This window comes from Ptychodera flava, chromosome 1, assembly GCF_041260155.1.
Source record: "Ptychodera flava strain L36383 chromosome 1, AS_Pfla_20210202, whole genome shotgun sequence".
In the NCBI taxonomy this organism is placed as follows: domain Eukaryota; kingdom Metazoa; phylum Hemichordata; class Enteropneusta; family Ptychoderidae; genus Ptychodera; species Ptychodera flava.
In genome coordinates, this window is record NC_091928.1 from 49,755,953 (window position 1) to 49,778,060 (window position 22,108).

The following is a 22,108-nucleotide window of genomic DNA, read 5'->3' on the forward strand; positions in this document are numbered from 1 at the left end:
TTGAAACTTTCTGGATAACCTTTCCATTTTATCAGATAATATTTCTTTCCTCTAATTTTTTTCGTCTTCAAAATTCGTTCTACTCTGTACAGCTCGTCGCGTTCCGAAAGGGCGCTCTGAAGTTCATCGGAATAGAAAGTGCCGAGTATTTCCTCTCCATTCAGATCTTTTATTTTGTAAACTGGTGGAGTTCCCAAGCCAGCTGCGTACACAACTTTTGAAACTACGAAAATCTCCTCTGTCCAATTTGGTAAATATCCTTTCTTGAAAGTGGTCTTGTATTTTGTAATTCGGACTCGTTCTCCCGGCTTGAATTCAGGGTCAACTCCCCCGGCTGCCAACTCAGGACCGAATAGTGTATAAAATGCCTGCCAATCGTTCTCCTCTGTTACGTCCCTGGGTTTCATTTTGATACTTCCGTGAACGGTGTTGTTGTAATTCTCAAGAAGTTGTGGTAGAATGGGAAGCCAGGAACGTGTCTGTTTATATGTAAAGTATTTCCACATCATCGTCTTGAGGGTCCGATTAAAACGTTCAACGACGCTAGCTTTTTTGTCACTGTAGGTGTGAAACCAATGAATTCCCGCCTCCTGGAGCCACCCCTGCATTTTTCGATTAGTAAATTCCCGCCCCTCATCTGTCTGAAGTTTGTCGGGCCTTCTCCCAGATTTCTTAATCACATCTTGTAGTGCCTGTAACGTATCATCAGCCGTTTTTGACTGTATCGGCCTGGCCCATGCATATTTGCTTAGCACATCGATTACTGTTAGCATGTATCGAATGTTACGATTCTCTTTTGCGAACGGGGGAGGGAATTCCACGAGATCCGCTTCCCACTGGGCGTCTATCGATGTTACAAAAACGCGCCGGCCGCCCGAACCACCCCCACGAGAACGAGGTACCGGTTTATGTAGATTATAAGTAAGCTGAGTTTTTAACCACTCCTGTACCTCTTTCTTAGTAACGTGGAGCCCGCTGGAGCGTGCGTGCGTCATACAATTTTTGTACACCTCCAAAACCAGTTTTCGGGTTGTAATATATTCTCTAAGAGTGCCTTCGGGGGTGTCGCCTTTGGTGTTCCTATCGGTAGAGCCTTCAGCTTCCATAATTGCTATATTATACGAATAATTTATGTCGTACGGATTCCGTAAACGAAATACTAGTTTACTGAATGGCCTACTTTTCAATTGCTTTATTAGGCCCACGGCTTCCCGTTCTGACACCTCCATTCCATATTCTTTTATAATAGTTTTGTTGTCTATCTTGTTCGGTGTGTAAAATAGTACTAACATCTGTATGTTTTCCCTAAATGGTTTACTAATACTAGTATATTGTTGAGTCAGAACCCAGACAGATAATCCGTCATGTCTTGCGCTGAAACCAAGTTGGACTAAAACGTTACTGCGCTTCTTCATATCTTTGGACGAGGCGCAGTCATCGAGGATTATTAAAGTGTTCGTTCCAGCCCATTCTTTATGCACGTTGTAATGTATCATCCACTGCATCGAGTCCGACTGGAAATATAAACACATTATCATCGGTGAAAATGAATCTTCTATTATACGCTTTATTATTCATGAATGTTGGGCAAATGAATATCACATATTCGAATTTCCTTAAGTACGGACCGGTGAGGAGGTCCAACATAAATTCTGTTTTGCCAGAATATGTCGGTCCAGTTATAATCATGTTGAATGGTGGGGTTACGTATATTGACATTTCCTCTGGATCTATATATTTAGTGACTTTATTCCAGTACCTACAATAGTAATGAATATTGCTAAAGATAACAAACCAATTTTACCATATTCGTGAATAGGGTCTGCAGATGCTGCCCGTTCTGGGAGGGGAGGGGAGGCCCCCGAGTCGTGTCATTGTGAGGTGACTCTCCGGGCTCGTCCTGCCACTTCACAGGATCTCCCCCCTCCCCTCCTCCTTCCATCTCATGTACAGCACTTTCTCGAACTTCCGTGTTTATATCACCATTCACTCCGAAGGACATAGATTCTGTTGCGTATTGCAATTCATTATTATAACCTGAGATTGCTGGGCCCGAAAGAATGACCATCTCAGACGGCAAGAGAAGTAAATTGGGCGAAACTGCCATATCAAGTTTGACACCAGTATTCATTATTGTGTCTTGATATCGCCTATAACTGATTACTTTGTCTGTATTACGAATTTCATCTTCGAGGAGAACGCCGAATTCTTTTCGGACTTGCTCTGCACTGCCAGTATCGCCCACAATGGTACTGCGAATATTCGCTTGTGCGCCGAGTATGCAATATACGTAGGCTTCAAGGCTTTCGTTGAGGCGAGCTAGACCGGCCTTTGTTAGTCCGGAGTCTCCTGTCAGAGGGATGAAACTATTATATTGTCCCTCCGATCCATCATTTCGGAAGAAATAGTAGTGCGGTCGTTCTTTGTCGGACAGTACATGTTTTTTCTTTCCAAAAATGGTATGTGTATAGAAAACGCCTCCGTCGGCGGAGAGGAAAAAGTCCCGACCGTTGTATATCGCTTTTGGCTGTCGAAGGGCCACGATTAGTGTAATATTCATATCCATAACCAAGACCTTTATTTTGACCTTTTCGATATCGAAAGTCGGACTTCGTTGGGCTTATATTTCCAAATTCTGTACATAGAAGTTCATATTGGACGAGATTGTACGGATTGTCGCCCGCTTTGAAGGTGGGGGTATCGTCTGGAAGTGCAACGCCCATTTCATGAAGGATACGACGTACTGTAAAGTAAACATGGAAACGGCAGAATGATCGTATTTGTGGTGGAAATTTCTTATCGAAGAGATGGGCGAATGATATACCGCAACCAGTAGTGCTGCACCATACAGCGAAATTTAATTGCTGGTCCCAGTATTTCATGTTTGGACCGCCCAGCCAGACATTACTTTCTTTCGCTGATCGATGAGTGATTACGTTATCTTTAAATATATCCCGTGGATGAAAAGTAAATTTATCTGTCGGCGTTACATATATTTCTAAGTCCATGAGAATAGGTTTTATTCCCCCGTCCGGTTTGGAAGGAATATCAGCATGCTGTACTGTTGGTATGCTCGTCTTATTCAATTGAAAAGCAACTGGGAATAAGTCTGTACTCATTATTCGTGTTTCTATATACATATAGATTTAAATGGAGGAGAATTTTCCCGGAATCCCTGTTGGAATCCCTATCGGAACGTTAGGGGTACTAACATTCCAGACTATGTTAATACTTTATTTCGGATTCAGGTTTAAACGAATTTTTTATTTTTTACTAAGAATAGATAACATACTGCAAACAATGGAGAATTTAATAAAGTCATCGGCAGCGGCAAATATGGCAGCGCATTCCGAAGGGGCTTCGGCGCCTTCGGTGCCTTCTGACGCTCAATCCATAATAGAGACAAAACGTGAAAAAATACTCTGTGTCATCGCAAGTGGTCAAAGTAAGTTATTTTTGGTAAGGAGTTTACAGTTAGAGAAGTGGAAACGTGGAAAGATGAATTCATAACACGAGCCTTTAAAGTCTATGAAGCGAAATACAGTTCTCTTATAAGTGATACCATCACTCAAAGTTTCATAGATCTAGGAGCCCGCGCAATCAGTCAGGTAGTTCCAATCGATGATCGAGATAACTATGCCACTGATCTTAAAAAGGATTTTATTCTAAACAGTGAAATAAAACGATTATCAGGACGGATAGCTTACACGTGGGGGCCCCTGATTGCTCTAATTTCCACCGGTTAATTACGGGTAAACATTTAAATTTTAAAAAAATCGGGTTTAATATAGTACCTGAAATAAATGGATTCAACTTCGCCGACTCAGCAAACGACTCCGTCAGAAGCCCCGCCGACGGAGCCCACACCGCAAACGGAAACGATTCCGACACAGCGCAACATAGAGAAAGTGTCGTTACCGACGAAGCATCCAGGGAGAGTTGCTGCGGGCAAGAAATTAGCGGAATGGAACAGGAAAAACAAGGAGAAGAAACTAAAAGCAATGGAGAGGGAGGGGGGGGATAGCGATGCGGTAGCAGACCTACCGCCTACAATGAAAGAACAGTGTGATAATAATTCACGCTGGTATAATAAATGTTATCTTGTTTTAGGAATTGTGGGAGTTTCATTGACTGCATTAGGACTATATTGGGGCGTGCTCGACATACCCCCTGTCCTCCCCGGAAAGATCCTCCCCAGAAAGCGAAAAAAACAGAGCACGTAGCAGCTCCCTCCGGAACAGTTCCGACAGGGGAGGGGGAGGGGGAGGGAGAGGTTTCCAGCTCCTCTACATTGTATGAGATGGATTAACTCCCCATATTTTTTATTTTTATTTTTTATTTTATATACTAGTCAGCAATCATGGATATTAAAACAGTTGTAAACACAATGTACGATGGTATTGTAATCGCAGGACTTGCGATGGGATATCTTATGATCTCCAGCAAATTTCTGAAAATAGAGGTTGGCGATCCAAGTCGTCCAAATTTGACTCGATTGGCAAAATTAGGCGGTGCTACTGCTGCTGCGGTTGCGACCAAAGATCTCCTTGAACAGAAAATATTATTCCTGCAGAACCTTATACTTCGTAATGGGCACCTTCGGAATAATAATAATATTCATCGAACATTTATACTTAGTAATATATACATACAACGTACAACGATGATCATTTGGATTGAAAGCAAAACAGGTGAACCTGTTACTGTTAATTTTTACCCTTGTATTGACACGACACAGTTTACGAAGATAAGACTGCTAGAGTGCGGACTATATAATTCATGGCATAACATAACATCGACGAATAATGTAATAAAATATCAAGAAGGTGACCAACCAAAGAAGACTAAATCAATACGTCCAGGTAACTACAATATCGATACGTTAAACAAAGCAATCGGGTTGAAGCAAAAAATTAATTTTGAAAAACATCTGCCGACAAACCATGTTTATCTAACTTTGGCTAAAGATATTAAAGTCTATTTCAATGCCACAGGTAGCTTCGCCAACGTCGTCGGCTTTTCAGATAAACCTGAGAACAACCCAGTTATAAAAAGTACTATGAGTCCGAAGAAAGTGGATTTCTTAACAGTCACTAAATATATAGTTCATTCAGATGTAGTCGATGTTACTGGAAATTATGTTTCATTTGGTTCGGGTGCCTCCGGAGGATACATACAGGGGAAAGTATCGAACTGTTTACAAATACTTCCCATCCGGGATACGAGAGAAATAAGTGAAAAGGTTACTTACGATTTTAAAAACGGAGCAATTTCTATGCCATTGAGAAAAGGGGGAGATTACATGAATTCAATTCGTATCTGGATAACGGATCAGGATGGAAACATGATCGATTTCAATAACTGGCCAATTAGCTTTTGTATTGAATTATTGTAGTCCCGAAGCGGGGCCGGTGAACCCTATCGGAAGATAACCATCCCACGACCAATCCTCCAGCAATATAGATCATCTCATATTTCTTTTGCTCAGGACTGGGTTGATAATAATCTGAGAATTGCGCTAACGCTTGCGCTGGACTTGACGTAGAGTTGCTTTGCACCGCTTCTGCTTCTTCCAGGATTTCTGCATCTGTATCTCTTAATTCTGCCGCAGCATGTGCGTCCTTTGCTTGATTTTCTCTTTCCCAATCAGCCTGTAGTAATCTTTTTTCGACCAGACGTTGCGATCATGTTCAAATTTTTCTAATGCTTTATCATGTCGGACCTTCTCTTCAATAAGAGCATCACCATTACCGGAAAGCTTTTGCCCGATAATATTTCCTCCTGTGAATGCCGTTGCATTTAATACAGCACCGAGAACTGTCATTCCTATAGCTGAAGCCATGATTGTGTATATTACAAGGTATTATTTTAATTTTCACTGTATATAGGTCCCTACGGAGTATGTCTGATCCAAGTGGCTTCGGTCTAGGTACAATTCGTATGCAAAATCTTGAGCTTGAAGATCTGAGTGATGTTAAAGTTAACAATAATACTAAGATGGCTGCTAATCATAATAAGGATTACGTCCTTCGTTATAAAGACCGCGAAAAATATTTCGTTTTAGCCAATGCCGCGGCGCCACCCCACGAACATGCTGTAGAATTTTCCGAACTTAAAGACATTGATGAAACTGTAATTGACGCCACAAAGGCTTCGAATGATCCTACTCCTTTTGCTCTGACATGGGATTCGGCTAGTCAGAAATTCATGCCTTATAATGTGCCGCGTAACATCTTAGATATATTGGATAGTGAAATTGCGGGTGGAGTTGCTGAACCACCAGGAACTCCGAATGTGATTTATTTTGATAGCAATGTAAACAAATATAAATTGTTAGATTTTCGTAGTTGGCTTACTCCTACGAATCCATACATTGCACTTCTTGGTATACCAATTCATCTTAAAATTAGTCCTCTTAATACAATAATGAAGGCAGATAATACACTAAGAAGGTGGATAAACGAGGGGGAGAATTATTGCTCGTATACAGCTAGCGGAGTTCCAGTTAGATTATTTTGGGACACAACTTTAAAGAAACTGGGTCTTAAAAGTGTCGGTGATGAGGCAGCTGAATTAACTTTACAGACTGTAAATCAACAGATGACTGATATATGAAAATACTTCAACATGGTACAGTTCTCATTAGATGTGTAAAGTTAGCTACGGGAGACGAGTTTGACGATTTGGTTGGATATTACGCTATGAAAACAGATAACAGAACAACTTGTGATATTATCATAAGTATTGATAAAGATCGGGGAGGGGAAATGAGTATTGAATGTTTTGTTGGTGGGAATAGAATAGAGAACGACTTAGGAACTACATTTGTACGTAGAGATAAAAGAGTGAACACTTTAGATATCAGTACCATTCATCTGAAACGTCTCATATTATTTGAAGTAATGGTCTTCCGTCACATTTTAAGTTCAGAGGAAATTACTAAATTTTATCTATCAGGTGAACAAGTTCGCACCGATAGGAACTTCGTGTTCAAAAAACCTACCGGAAATTCAGACCTCAGTCATGCAGTAGAAAAAATTCACATCAGCTAGACTCCGCGACTGACTGACAACACGGGTAAAAGTCCTTTATATAGGCTAGTTTGATGGTGATGACTCACACGGAATTTCCCGTACACCTTCGGAACGTGTTTATACATGTTATGTATTTAGGTCAGACAGAACAAGTTTCTACATGTCCCAGCATCAGTGAGTGTATTGCGCAAGTCCAGGACCTGTCTCAGCAGGGAATTTCCCTGCTTAGTTCAGGACAATGCACTGCTGCGCGTGAGTTCGTATATAGGTCAGGATCACACTTTAGTTACATGGTTGGTTAATTTTTCCTTCGCTCCATGTAGATAAATGAATAAAATGGGGTGTAAAATTCTTATTAATCATAGTTGACCACCTTTATTTTACTACTCACGCTGCACGTGTGGTGGATGGGATTTGGCGTCGACTCTTCACTGCTTTGAGCGCCTTCGGGCTTTAGGCCGATGCCTAGAACTCCCGTTGTCGCTAGTCATGGGCCGGTCATGGGCACGGTCCCTCCACAAATGGAGGGACGGTGTCATTGGCAATAAGATTATCACTCGGTTTATACTATATCGTTTCCTGACACGCTTCCAAGGTATTCAGCATTGCCTGGACGCACGACCTGAGATCCGATAACCTCACTGGGACACAAGTTTTATTCAGACTTCTACGATCACTTCTTAAGCCATGAAGGAGGCACTTGGGATTGTTATCACACAGATCTTATAAGAATCCTACAAACTTGATGGCAGACTGCAGATGGTAGTAGCACATGCGTTATGTGGACCGGGTAGTTTGTAAAAGTGTAGTTTATGCTGTGAGTTTATGCTACGTTCCGACGTTCTCATACGTAGCCAGATGACAGACAGATGGTAAGGTTACATGTGACGTCAGAACGTAGCATAAACTCACAGCATAAACTACACTTTCACAAACTACCCGGTCCACATAACTTCTGTGGGTAGTAGTACTGGCATCTGAGAAGGCTGGTGCTTCCGGAGTACCTCTAAAGTGTTCTGAACGCAGTCTTAATTCATGAGGTACGCATCGGTGTTTGGACTTTTTGCTGACAATCTCGTTCGTTTCCTTCCGTAAAACATGCTAGAGGAAAGACATTTGCACATAAATGGCACCTGAGTTGACAATTATTACTTACGGTGTATGAAGGTGTACTTCTGATCGTTGTGAGGAAAAGTTCAAGCTTTCGATGAGAGTAAGCTCTGCTTTGACGTGGGACGCAGCTGGCCTGGAATTTCAATGATATTTCTACACAAGATACACGGTTTAATACAGGACCGGGTGTAATCTACGCATGCGTCTTTGCAGTCTCTGATTAAATGTTTTTACAGGGTTTTCCGGCTTTCCTGGAAAAAGGCGAATTGGATTATATCTGAGTTTGGCGTGCAAATTTTACTCATATTTTCCTCGCCCAATGCTATTGCCATGGCTTCATGTTAAACGACTTTAAGTATTTTAAAAGATGAAATTTTGTTCAACATAAGTCACTGATTTTCGAGGCGCGAACTACCTTCATAGACTGTCACGGTGAGTGTGTTTACTATATCGGGTAAGGTGACATTTCACGTGAATTATTGAACATTTTGTATTGACAAGGGAATACAGTTTGCAATGTATTTAAAAGACGATGTTATTGATACAGAGGTCATTCACTTTGACATAAATTCTGCATATAGGTCAATAATCAGGTTCAGATTTGTGAACGATGTGCGATGGCGATACGGACTGTAAGAAATCAAACGAGTAAATAATTGTTATGGTGTTCATGGTATTGGCCATTGATATGAACATTGGTCATAAATACGTCGTTACGTAGGGAGGGACACTTATGCAGTGTGGATAAGCGTATGTAAATAACCACGAAACAGATTGTATACAGAAGGTGTATTTACTTACACAGGCACAGAAGGTAGATGGGAGCAGGTTGACAGAAGACAATAGAAGGGACAACTCCTGGCAGGATGTAACATTTTTGAAGACTATGAGCCTCGACACTGTTTCTGTATCCCGACGTCCTCTCGCTGGCTATTCCGAGAAGGGAGACGGTGAGCCGAAATACTATTAACCCTTTGAGCGCCAACGTCAGTTTTTCTCCCCTTTATATCCCACTCAATTTTTCTCAGATTTTTGCCAAAGTTTTGATAAATGACTGTAGCTAGTAACATATGATGTCCATTTGTCCACAATTATCAAAAAAATTCATAATAATTGGCAAAATGTGGCAGAAATATTTTGAAGAGAAAAATTACAGCACTCAAAGGTTAAAGGTATTCGGTCACCTGTTTTTATTAGCCAATCACAGATTTTACGCGGGTGGCCGCTTTTTAAAAAGGGCGCCCCACACGACCAGCCATGGCATACTTAGCAGCGTCGTCTGCATGTCCTTTGACGTATCAAAATATGGAGGACCGACAGCTACAGGTGTTACGGGGTAGTACGCTAAGCCCCGCCCCTTTACCATATATGGAATATGCAAATTTACGGTGACCGTGTACCTTTAAAGGCGATAATTTCATTACTGAACCCGTAATATCTAAAGACGAAAGGTCACACCATTACTTTTTATCAGTAACGGCGGATAGAGTGTTTGTTTTATAACGGCAAGTGATGTAATTTTAATCAATTTTGAACACTCTTTAGACAAAATCGCCTTGAGGCGAACATACTTTTCCATTCCAAAACAGGTGTTCCGACTCTGGTGACGTCACTGTGAATCCAACTGTGAAGATTTATTTAGGGCAAAGATACCGTTTCGAAACCCCATTTTTATTACAAGTTCTCTGATACGATATATGTTCTCCGCTCTCAGTGACTGTTTAAAATTTCTCTGCCATGTTCTCTGCTCTTCTGTTGTCTCTGCTGCACCCTTTCTTCTCATTTCTGCTGTTTCAAATTTCGATCTGTTGTTTCTTCGCTCTCCTTTTGTCCGTGCTAATGTTTCTTCACCACTCTTCTGTTTGCTGTGACCTGAAAGTACTGGAGTGCATTATTTAATGTAATAAACGGAAAACAACTCAACATATATTTCATACCTCGGTCATTTGCGTTTTGTAAATAAACGATTGCTTGAATATAGCGTCGTCTGCATGTCCTTTGACGTATCAAAATATGGAGGACCGACAGCTACAGGTGGTACGGGGTAATACGCTAAGCCCCGCCCCTTTACCATATATGGAATATTCAAATTTACGGTGACCGTGTACCTTTAAAGGTGATAATTTCATTACTGAACCCGTAATATCTAAAGACGAAAGGTCACACCATTACTTTTTATCAGTAACGGCGGATAGAGTGTTTGTTTTATAACGGCAAGTGATGTAATTTAATCAATTTGAACACTCTTTAGACAAAATCGCCTTGAGGCGAACATACTTTCCCATTCCAAAACAGATGTTCCGACTCTGGTGACGTCACTGTGAATCCAACTGTGAAGATTTATTTAGGGCAAAGATACCGTTTCGAAACCCCATTCTTATTACAAGTTCTCTGATACGATATATGTTCTCCGCTCTCAGTGACTGTTTAAAATTTCTCTGCCATGTTCTCTGCTCTTCTGTTGTCTCTGCTGCACCCTTTCTTCTCATTTCTGCTGTTTCAAATTTCGATCTGTTGTTTCTTCGCTCTCCTTTTGTCCGTGCTAATGTTTCTTCACCACTCTTCTGTTTGCTGTGACCTGAAAGTACTGGAGTGCATTATTTAATGTAATAAACGGAAAACAACTCAACATATATTTCATACCTCGGTCATTTGCGTTTTGTAAATAAACGATTGCTTGAATATAGCTTTTTTATTGATGTTTGATATGAATTCGTTAAAGGGCTATTATATTACCATGCCCTGTCTGTCGCATTTTGATTGGTCGTGCTGAACCACGTGACTGACCACAAATACACAGTAATGGTCTGTTTATATGCCCGTGAATATGAATAATAAGATTAACAACTCAAAGTATCGTAACTTTACAGCTCAAACATAAATCATAATCAATCATAAAATAAAATGGAGCACCTGTGGGCCTAGTTGAGATACCTTTTTCTGAAAATATTTCCAGATTGCCAACATTTTACAGCACGCCTAACAGTGCGTCGCGTATTGCTCAGTTCTGGGGCCCAGTTGTTGTTCGCTCCTGAAATTTTCGGAAATTTTTACGGTTTCTTGGGTTAGCTGATAATATAATGGAAATAACAGACTCCGCTCTGACCATTAACATTTATTTGTGGTCGCGGGCTCGAGGAAAGCCAAATTAACGGGCTCGGCAAGCCTCGCCCGTTAATTTTTGGCTTTCCTCTCGCCCTTGCCCACAAATAAACGTTAATGGTCAGCGCGTCGCCCGTTATTTCTATAGTAATGCTAACTTTTGATGATTTTTTCATTATTTTTATTTTTGCAAGCTTATGTCAATAGCTACTTTTTATTCTACTCCCCAAAGCATGTTGAAACACCTGCTATTTCGCTTGTAAACTTAGAATGTATATGTGTAAATTGCATTGTTATTGTGTTCACTTGAATTCTAGTCCGGATCAGAAGTCACTTCTCAACAATAATGCGGTTTACACATGTACGGGCTGAGTTGACAAGCTTAACACTGTATATCAACATGCTTTGGGCAGTTACGTAGAACAAGGTATTATTGGTCACATTCAAGACAAAAATAGTGAAAAATTATCAAAAGTTAGCTTTACTGACTCTTTAAGTTCGTGTTGAGTTCCAATGAAAATAAGAAGTAGATCGTCTCTGAATTTCAGCTAGAGAGATATTTTCTCTGTGTGTTGATATGTTATTCTCATTTCCGTCCCGTAAAGCGAAATTTCGGCGATTTCCGCTGAAGCTGGAGATCGCATACATACTGCACTCACATATCTGATGGTAAAATTCATTGTTGAATTCAAATGTCTTGTTTTTTAAGATTATTTCTAGCATGGCTAGCATGTATTTCATTGTAATCGTTTGATGATATCCCTGATTTAATGCTCTGCCGACCGATTCGATTCTTCATCATGTTTTAATTTTGTGAAGTACCGCTGATCGCCAAGTTAACATTAGTATTCTAATGAGAGAGTGGTGGACACACACGAGTGCTTACTTCTCATGACAAGAGCGAGGTATGCTTATTTCATATTCATGGGATTGTATTAGGAACTACAGGATGTTGTCTCAAGGAGGACAACAACCTAAAATTATCAGACTATGCATTCATATATGTAAGTAAACTTTGATATTTAGAGTAAAGAGTGTTATGAGTTGAAGATATGACTTTATTCTTTTGTCTTAGAAAACGTTTGCCCTGTTATTTGGAAATTTTGGTATACAAATAATGACTAATATGAACGCTGTCGTACTTTTATAATGTCTGTTGCTGTCAACAACTTTTGTACTGTTATTTGTTATATTTTACAATACCTGTCATGTAAGGGAGTTCAAAACGGCTCTGAAGAGGCCCAGTCCGTCCATAAAGCTAGTTAATCCCTACATTGGCTCGCGTCTGGCAGGCTAAACCGTCTCAAAACGTTTCAGAATCACTTCGGAATTTCTACATATGACTTTTGAGCCAATATAACACCAGAGTCGTTCAAGAGGCGTTTTAATGGCCCGTGTGTGAACGGCACAATACATACATACATACATACATACATACATACATACATACATACATACATACTTACATACATACATACATACATACATACATACATACATACATACATACATACTCCAAACAGTGGCGGCGCTCTCATTAAGATAAGTACCTTAAACGTAAGGACAATTTGTCATTTTCGCATATTATAGTTAAAGTGTTCTCTTCTAATATAGAGAATATCATATCCCTTTGATGGTGTCAGTATTAGTTATAGGCCCCGGTTGCTGCTTGTGCTTGTATATTTTCCATTGCGCATACCCCCCTTCCCGTCCTTCTTCGACGAACATGTCCCCTGAGCGTGAGGATAATATCTGATGCAAATTTTTATCAAAGTCAGGACAATATTTCATTTTTGCATGGTGCTTTCAAATTTTATCTATTTACAATGATAATACCAAAACCCTTCGTGTCCCCCTTCCCCTCCCTCTCCCCCTCCCCTTCGATTTATTTTTTCCCGTTCAAACTGCATTTCCAGCCATGTTTCCTTTCCTTTCGATTCGTTTCGTTATAGAATCCCGACAATTTTTTACCCGACCTGGCAGCAAACTTTTTTTAAAGAGAAATCATTACCATAGCAATTACACTATTGTTATGTAGATTAGTCGCCACTCAACCAGATCTTCTGTGCCTGTTTTGATCGCATATAGAGAATGTTGATGTACAGCATAGTTGAGTCTTTGGTTGTAAAGGTCAGTTTGTTTGTTGTTTTTTGCATGTTCTTGTAATATTTTGTTCTATTTTCATACATTTTAAGTAACAGTTCATGTACTGAGTTGACGTTCGTGTGTATCACTTGAGTTGAATTTTATGTTTTATTTTATCACACCTGTTTTTTAGGTCGGCCACGTACAAGGCTAGGACAAAGGCCTAGTATTTTTTTAGCAATGTGAATGGCATATTAGATAGACCTCATATGTGTTGCTTACTTTTGAGCTGATATCTTGCAATGTCTATTTTTCATTATTTTCTTTTGTCATTTTCTTTAGTTTGGTTTTCAAAAAATCTTCTCTGCAGCTGCTTGCCTGGTAACTCAGAAAATTGCTTAAAGGGCCATTATTTGTAACTTTTGACCATTTTTTACCTTGGAAAATTCCATGTTGGAGGCTCATATTTGTTGCAAAATGTTATTTTACGAAGAAACAAACATGATTAGTGATGTTATAGCCACATAAACTGCTAATTTTTGTCCAAACGTGTTGCCCTTCCGAGCTCGTTTGTTGGCGTCTGGCATGCTCAGTGTGCTTGGGAGAACGCAGATATGGTGACGCCGCGATCACGCGAGATGTACAAGTTCACCTTTATTGCGGGATCAAAACAACATTGCGTCGTGGATTGCCAGACATCTGGCTACGCAACGTGTTCGGACAATGGACTACGACGTAAGTACCGGGCATAGGTAATGAATATTTATTTTTAAATTGCTGTAAATGGCTCGCGCAGGTGCAGAAGAATGCCTACGTTGGAATCCGCGTGTCAACAGTGTTTGTATTTCTGTCCGGACAAAAATTGAAATTTTCGTTGTAAAATCACATGTTATTTAGTTGTCGGGCACGTAATGTTTCCGAATAATATGCGATTCTCTGTTATTTGACAGACTCTTCAACATGAGCCAGTGTCATTTCAATCAAAACTAACGGAAAAATCGCCAGAAGATACAGCTAATGGAACAGGGATGTTCTCTTTTCAGGTTTATATAAATCGTGGCAAAATTAGTCATTTTGGTCAAAATATAAAAGTTCTATCTCAGAACCTTCTCATACATATTTGGCAACTTTTATTATTTTAGTCAACATTTTGTTATTAGTCTTACAGGTAGATATCAACGGGCTGTTAGAAATATGTTTCACAAAGATTTACATGATTCATTCATTTTTTCCTTCTTTAAAAGTAGTAAAACATTTTCAGTTAAAACATTTGTAAAATTGTCTGAGTATAACACAGTTAATTGTTCATTAATTGTTTGATACTTGATATTTATTTAAATACAGTAATATATATTGTCTATTTAATCCCATCAGGAATTTTATAAATCTTAGTCTCAAGAGACCACTGAATCCCGGTCTACCACCCAAGGGGGCATCACAGCACATTTTTTGCAGCCTTCCATGAAACAAATTTTTCCTTCCCTTCTGCAGAGAATATTTTTCCCAGCATTTAGCCGGCAACAATTTTTTTCCGAATATCCACCCCCGAGAAATCAGATAGGCCCTTATACCCTTATATATATATATATATATATATATATATATATATATATATATATATATATATATATATATATATATATACACACGTTAGAATGGTATATTTACATGTAGAAAAGCCTATCATCAGTAAAATATTTGATAATGGACCTGTTGGCTGTCTCTGAACTCTCTCCTGTATTTCGTGTTTTTCACATTTTTCTGTAGTGCGCCACATGCGACGGAATATTAGTGAACGATTAAGCTTATCTGTTCTGAAATCTGACAGGTTTTGCGTCACGTGAATTTTGTTCTGCGCCTACGAGAAGCTGGGGTTTTATGCGTGATTTCTGTGTCAAATAATCGACTGAGCATCGGTAAAGACCTTTGTATTACAGGTATGTGGCATTTACAATATGTTATGGGTCCAACACGAGCCATACAGTGCTTAAATGGACCTCCCCTTGCAGAAAACGCGCCACAGGGCGGGTAGAATCGCTCCTTGGTTACACTGTGTTACAGCATTGAGGCCCCGTGCCTCCATGGTTACAGTGCAGTGTACGCTGTGCTTGTCCAGCCTACAAGTCAGTCTGTAAGATTTTGGAATCCAACCATTAACCACCGCGAATTGCAACAGAATTTAATTCTTCAGAGCACATTGTGGAGGGGTACCAAGTCCAGAATAACAAATTGCAAGTTTAGGAATCTACCTTGGGGAAATAAATATGTCTTATAGCACCGTTCAGGGTTTACCTCAGAAAACCATGAATATTCATGATCCACAAATGCGGACTGGACTCAGTGTTGTATCGTTTACACGCTTTGCTTGACAATGCTTGCGAGAGCTGGCCCTGTAACTTTGGACGAAGTTGATGGTCCGGGTACAAAGTTCGCATATTCTTCACTCGAGAAGCATTCTTCAATCAACTAAAGAGATGGATGAAATGCCGTGGATTGAAAGGCGGAAGAAAGGCGGATTTGATAAAAAGGTGAGTTGATTATCGGCATATGTCGTTGCGTAAGGGATTTGTGAATTTACTTCCAGGGGGAGGCCGGAGGATTGTCTATTTTCCTTGTTGATTCCATGGTCGCCCTTAAGGGTGGCCCATTTGATTTTTTCCATTTAATTTTTTTTTTGGGGGGGGATGGGGGGGGTGGCTTGAGGAAATGGGTATAGCGACAATTATTTTTACCCACCCTGTCAACATTTTTCCCTCAGAAGTTGCTTCCAAGCATATATTTTTAGCTCCACTGTCGGCAATGCGGAGTTTATCAAATGGACTGATTTTACGTCTGTCGTCCGTCGTTTGTCGTCCATCAACTATTGCCTTCTTCTCTGAAACCACAACACCGATTGCTTTTGAATTTGATAGACAGTTTACTTGGGGTGACCTCACTTAGGATGTGACTCATTGACACATATTTTCAATCCGCATTTTCGCATAGAAGAAAGGGCACACACCCAACATGTGGTACTTTTTTATCTGCTTGATCACCGAAGAGTTCAGAAAATATGTTAGTTTATCAAAAACTCTGCGCAAACTGTTGTTTCACTCAAAACTGCTTGTTTTTTTATTTTTAATCAAAAAAGTGTAAATTAAAATCCCCAATGGCATTGGTGATCTGTATACGGCAATCAACGGCTGGGTATACTGGGCAAAAAAAGTCCCAGAACTTTTAAAATTTACTTTACTTTTGCACAATGAGCCTTCAAAGTGTCAACTTGACAATTTTTGCATAAATTGTCGGGTTTGTTAATGTTTGTAAGTATATCTTCACTTCCAGGCCTTTTATCAGAAATCTGAGACACAATCTTTCAGATATATTCATTTACTCTCCACAGGTGAAAAATCTGGCTAATCTGTCCAGACGCCGCCGACTCGTACTTATTTGAGTATTGTACGCACTGCCAAAGACGGAACTGAGAAAATCGACGTTTTGTGTAAACGACCCGTGCGTCTCACATTGTAGCCAAGAAGTCCAACTCGTGCACTATTTTCTGCGAATTTTATTACAATAGTACTTAGTTTAAAACGTTTATCGTCAATTTTCTAAATTTTGGGATTGCAGATCGTGTGAAAATAGAAACAAATTATACACTGAACTGACAAATGCTTGATGTCAGCAGTGGGTGCTATTTACACAAGAAACACAGAAGGGAAATTCATGGTTTAATCCATTTGTCGAAAGTTAACTAACGTATTAATTGTATACTGTTGTCTGAATGGTTGCAATCTGGTTAGGGGAGAACCATTTGATTTCTTGGGAGGGGTATGGAGGAAGTGGGTATGGGAGGAATTTTTTTTTCCAGTCAGAGTGACAGCATTTTTTTTGTACTGGGAGACGAGCATCTTTTTTTTTCAAATGGAGTAGCAGTGTATTTTTTTTTAATTTGTCATCAAGTTTGTAATGCGTTGTTCATAACTATACCACGTCACTGGTTCTCAACTGTACCTATTAATAACTTGTTTTGTGCAAATAGAAAGAACTAGCAGTTTGTATGAAAGATGTCTACCAACCATACTTCTGGTTCTTAAATTTTTATGTACAAGAGGTAACTGATAAAATATCCCTGAGGAGCTAAATGATCTGGAGAGTGCTGTACTCCTCATCATAGTAGTACCAGGAACCAGAAGTTTCATAGCTGTGGTTTAATACTCATTTTTTTTATTTAAGTTATTTTACTGAGATTCATGAGTGTCTTGATATTGCCTATGCCATTGAGATATTGCAACAGAAATCCTGAAATATTTCTTGGGTCAGAAAAGGGAAGGAAAACATTGCGTGCACTGAGGTTTAAAGTACACCTATGTAGTGCATGCTTACATCATAAGTGCTGGAAAAACATAAGAATTCCTTATGGTAAAAAAACATTTGCGCTGCCTATGGCGGCACGCCGGCAAAGAATACATGAGAATAAAGTTTCCAAATGTTGCTCATTTCAGGTGCATTAAGACAATTTTTTTTTTCACTTCTGTCAGTTATGACAATTTTTTCTCAAGCCATTACAGGATCAATTTTTCCCTTCTATTTCACCTGTGACAATTTTTTTCTAAAAATCCTCCATATCCTCCCAGAATAGAACTTATTTTTTCCGTTGACATATATTGAAACTGAGACTATTGGAATATACTGTACAAGTATGACTAATCTGAGCATTGATATTTTACCATGCCGTGGCGCAGTTCGCCGCGATCGCAAGTAAGCTTGTTCTGATACATCGCCGTCAAGAGTTGTCTGTACTCGGGAATGACGTTCGTCTGTCTACGCAGTTTTTTCATTTTTCACTATCTGGTGACGAAAATTTCGAAGCCTGATGACCTTTCCACACTGTTGTAAATGAAAAGACAGATGCGTATTGTCCGCTTTCCGTAAATCACTTGTAACATTTGTCACGGATCGACTGGCTGTGACCCCGGGGGGGTAACTCCCATAGATGGCTATACGGGGAGGGTCCGCGCGAAAGGGTGGTTTTTTTGCACTGTTTGGTATCAGAAAGGGTATACTTTTCACGAGGTGTTGGTATGAGAAAGGGTCCGGTTTTAAACAAAAACTGACAATTGTTAAAAAATCATGCTGTCAACACTGGAAACCCATGTATCTACATCCCAGATCTACCATCAATATTTCCGATCTGTCGGTTTGACTGTTGGTACCCCTGGTACGCACAGTTACGAGTGGAGTGATACGTACCGGCCGCCGCGTACTATGCATACGCATAGTACGCGGCGGCCGGTACGTATCACTCCACTCGTAACTGTGCTGGTACGCGAGGCGAGTGAGTCGTATCTGTATACGTATGGTATTGTATGTTGGCGGGGTAGCGTGAGTTGCTATGCGGGTCAAAGGTCAACCCCACGCTCCCCCGCCAAGAGATAGCTGCGTTTCGACAACTAGGTATCAGAAAGGGTAGGTTTTTTCGCTCAAAACTGGTATCACAACAGTTTGGGTTTCCATGTTCGTGCGGAGCCCCCCCGTACTATTAGCCATGGAGTTACCCCCCCGGGCTGTGACAGACGCAAATGACTAGAAAAGCAGTACTGCACTACTGGATTTCAACGATGTGCCAATAGTAAAAATAGTGCTCGTGGTCTCAAATAACAGAAACCTATTTGCCATTTACTTTGGGTTAAGGAAATACTACACTGAAACAGAATTCAAAATAGACTGATGTCAAATGGATTTTCTAGGGCAGTATCGACATGATCGAAGACGCGTTTTGCGATACGATCACTGAATTGCCGAAAATAATCTTCCTGAGTAGGCATGATGGTGTAGGAATGAGTATAGCCATGGAGCTACCATGGTACATCCCATCGTACGATGCTGTGTGTTCCGGAGTTCTACAGAATATACGGCCTCCCACCACAGCCCTGCACATAATAATTATTTTTTATTTTATGATTTACTAGTTTGATGGAATAGTATGACATGTATCATATATGCGGTCACAACTCAAGTCAAAAAAGGACATGCTTCATCGATATGGTTCTTATCCAAAGGTTCAGAGAAACTGTCTCCATTTCTTAAATTACATTCATTTACAATGTTTTCTCATTTTCTTTGTGTTAGTACAAAGTTTGCCGACACCATTGTTGAAGAAAAAAATGTAAGTCTTGAAATGACCATTTTTTCTGCGGTGTTTGTTCGGTTGATGCTATCCTAGCCCTGCCTACGATACTGTTTGTTCCCGGCGTTATACGACCCCCTAAAACACACGCAGCGTCGTATCAGGGTAATATTGTCCCAGCTTCGCTGAAGCAACCACGTCGATTGACCAAGGAAATTTTGTAGATGTAGACGCATTTCCAGGCATGTTTCGTTTCCTTTCGATTCGTTTTGCCATAGAATCTCTTTTCGTCTCGTTTCTTTAAATAGTATCAGCCGTTTTAGGGAGCCGTCATTATTTACGGCCGAAGGAGGTCAGAGGCATCTCATCGGAAACTACGAAATTTCGAGTAAACCCCTAACCTTACCAACCATGATGAATTTAAGTACCCCCTAACTCAGAAATTTTGACCGAACCCCCCCCCCTCACTGAGAAGAGTTAAATACTGATACATGTATTTGTAAAAAAACACAGCAATACTACAGACTTTTCAAATCCTGTTGTACCCTGCTAGATTATTATCTGTTATCTCATGACGGTTGAAAAAGATGAAACCAGCATATTGAAATTCAAAGTGACCACAAAATACAGACATAAAAGCTCAAGCTAAACTTGTGTCCAACATTTTAATATTGTTTCATTCGGATGAGTATCATGACAGGGTTTTCACTAAGATATCTGACTGGGCAGAATTTGAAAGTGCATGGGGAGAACACACAAGAGACTGTGGGGAAAAGTGTCAGAGGGGAATATTGCGTGGAAAATTTTGAGAAATTGATGTGTGCAATGGTGCAGCATAGTGCAATCTAAGGGGTGTTTTTGATTTGCATTTTACTAAATAAAACTGTCAGAACACTCTAAGGGAAGATCACGACAGGGGTGTCCCCCCCTCTCGCATGGCAAATTTCGAGAAATTGCGTTGTTTACGGTGCAATCTGAGAGGTGTTTCAATTTATTTAGCATTCAATAAAATTGTATGAAAATGATATTGAACACTGTATTTTTATGACATTGTTGCATGATCAGTGTTTGAGTCACAATATTCAACAACCAAACAATGACAATACATTTTGTGAAAAACAATTCTCAGTTTACCAGAGATTGAAGACCAAAGAATATACAGAAATGGAAAATCTGTGACCTTCTTGTGTCATTTCTCCAGCTGCAAGCTTCCAATGAAAACCTGAAGTCAATTAAAATATACGTTTCTGTGATATAAATAAAAGAAGATTCACAACAATTCAGTTATGTCCCAGATCCTATCAATTTTTTTAAAGAGAAATCATTACCTTAGCAATTACACTATCGTTATGTAAATTAGTCGCCACTCAACCAGATCCTCTGGGGGAGAACACTGTACTATGCCTGTTTTTGATTGCATATAGAGAATGTTGATGTATAGCATAGTGAGTCTTTGGTTGTAAAGGTCAGTTTTTTGTTTTTTTCTTTGGTGTTCTTGAAATATTTTGTTTATTTTCATACATTTTAAGAAACAGTTCATGTACAGAGTTGAGGTTCGTGTGTATCACTTGAGTGAATTTATGTTTACTTTATCATACCCGTTTTTAGGTCGGTCAGATACAAGGCTAGGACAAGGGCCTAGTATTTTTTAGCAAATGTGAATGGCATATTAGATAGACCTCATTGTGTTGCTTACTTTTGAGCTGATATCTTGCAATGTCTATTTTTCATTATTTTCTTTTGTCATTTTCTTTAGTTTGGTTTTCAAAAAATCTTCTCTGCAGCTGCTTGCCTGGTAACTCAGAAAATTGCAGCCTTCCCTGAAACAAATTTTTTCTTCCCTTCTGCAGAGACAATTTTTCCCAGCATTTAGCCGGGAACAATGGATAATGGCCCTTTTGGCTGTCTCTTAACTCTCTCCTGTATTTCGTGTTTTTCACATTTTTCTGTAGTGCGCCACATGCGACGGAATATTAGTGAACGATTAAGCTTATCTGTTCTGAAATCTGACAGGTTTTGCGTCACGTGAATTTTGTTCTGCGCCTACGAGAAGCTGGGGTTTTATACGTGATTTCTGTGTCAAATTAATCGACTGATCATCGGTAAAGACCTTTGTATTACAGGTATGTGGCATTTACAATATGTTATGGGTCCAACACGAGCCATACAGTGCTTAAATGGACCTCCCTTGCAGAAAACGCGCCACAGGGCGGTTAGAATCGCTCCTTGGTTACACTGTGTTACTGCATTGAGGCCCCGTGCCTCCATGGTTACAGTGCAGTGTACGCAGTGCTTGTCCAGCCTGCAAGTGAGTTTGTAAGATTTTGGAATCCAACCATTAACCACCGCGAATTGCAACAGAATTTAATTCTTCAGAGCACATTGTGGAGGGGTACCAAGTCTAGAATAACAAATTGCAAGTTAGGAATCTACCTTGGGGAAATAAATGTGTCTTAGAGCACCGTTCAGGGTTTACCTCAGAAAATCATGAATATTCATGATCCACAAATGCGGACTGGACTCAGTGTTCTATTGTGTACACACTTTGCTTGACAATGCTTGCGAGAGCTGGCCCGGTAACCTTGGACGAAGTTGATGGTCGGGTACAAAGTTCGCATATTCTTCACTCGAGAAGCATTCTTTCGACCAACTAAAAGATGGCTGA

General features: G+C 39.9%; 1 protein-coding gene across 1 annotated transcript in view; it reads right to left on the reverse strand.

Moving 5' to 3' along the window:
• The window catches only part of LOC139145367 (perlucin-like protein), a 48,057-nt gene extending 39,775 nt beyond the window's left edge, over positions 1 to 8,282 (reverse strand). Inside the window, exon 1 of the mRNA XM_070716491.1 lies at positions 8,191 to 8,282. The gene's annotated coding sequence lies outside the window, so the exon portion shown is untranslated. The remainder of the gene's footprint in view (positions 1 to 8,190) is intronic.
• Positions 8,283 to 22,108: the final 13,826 nt, after the last annotated feature.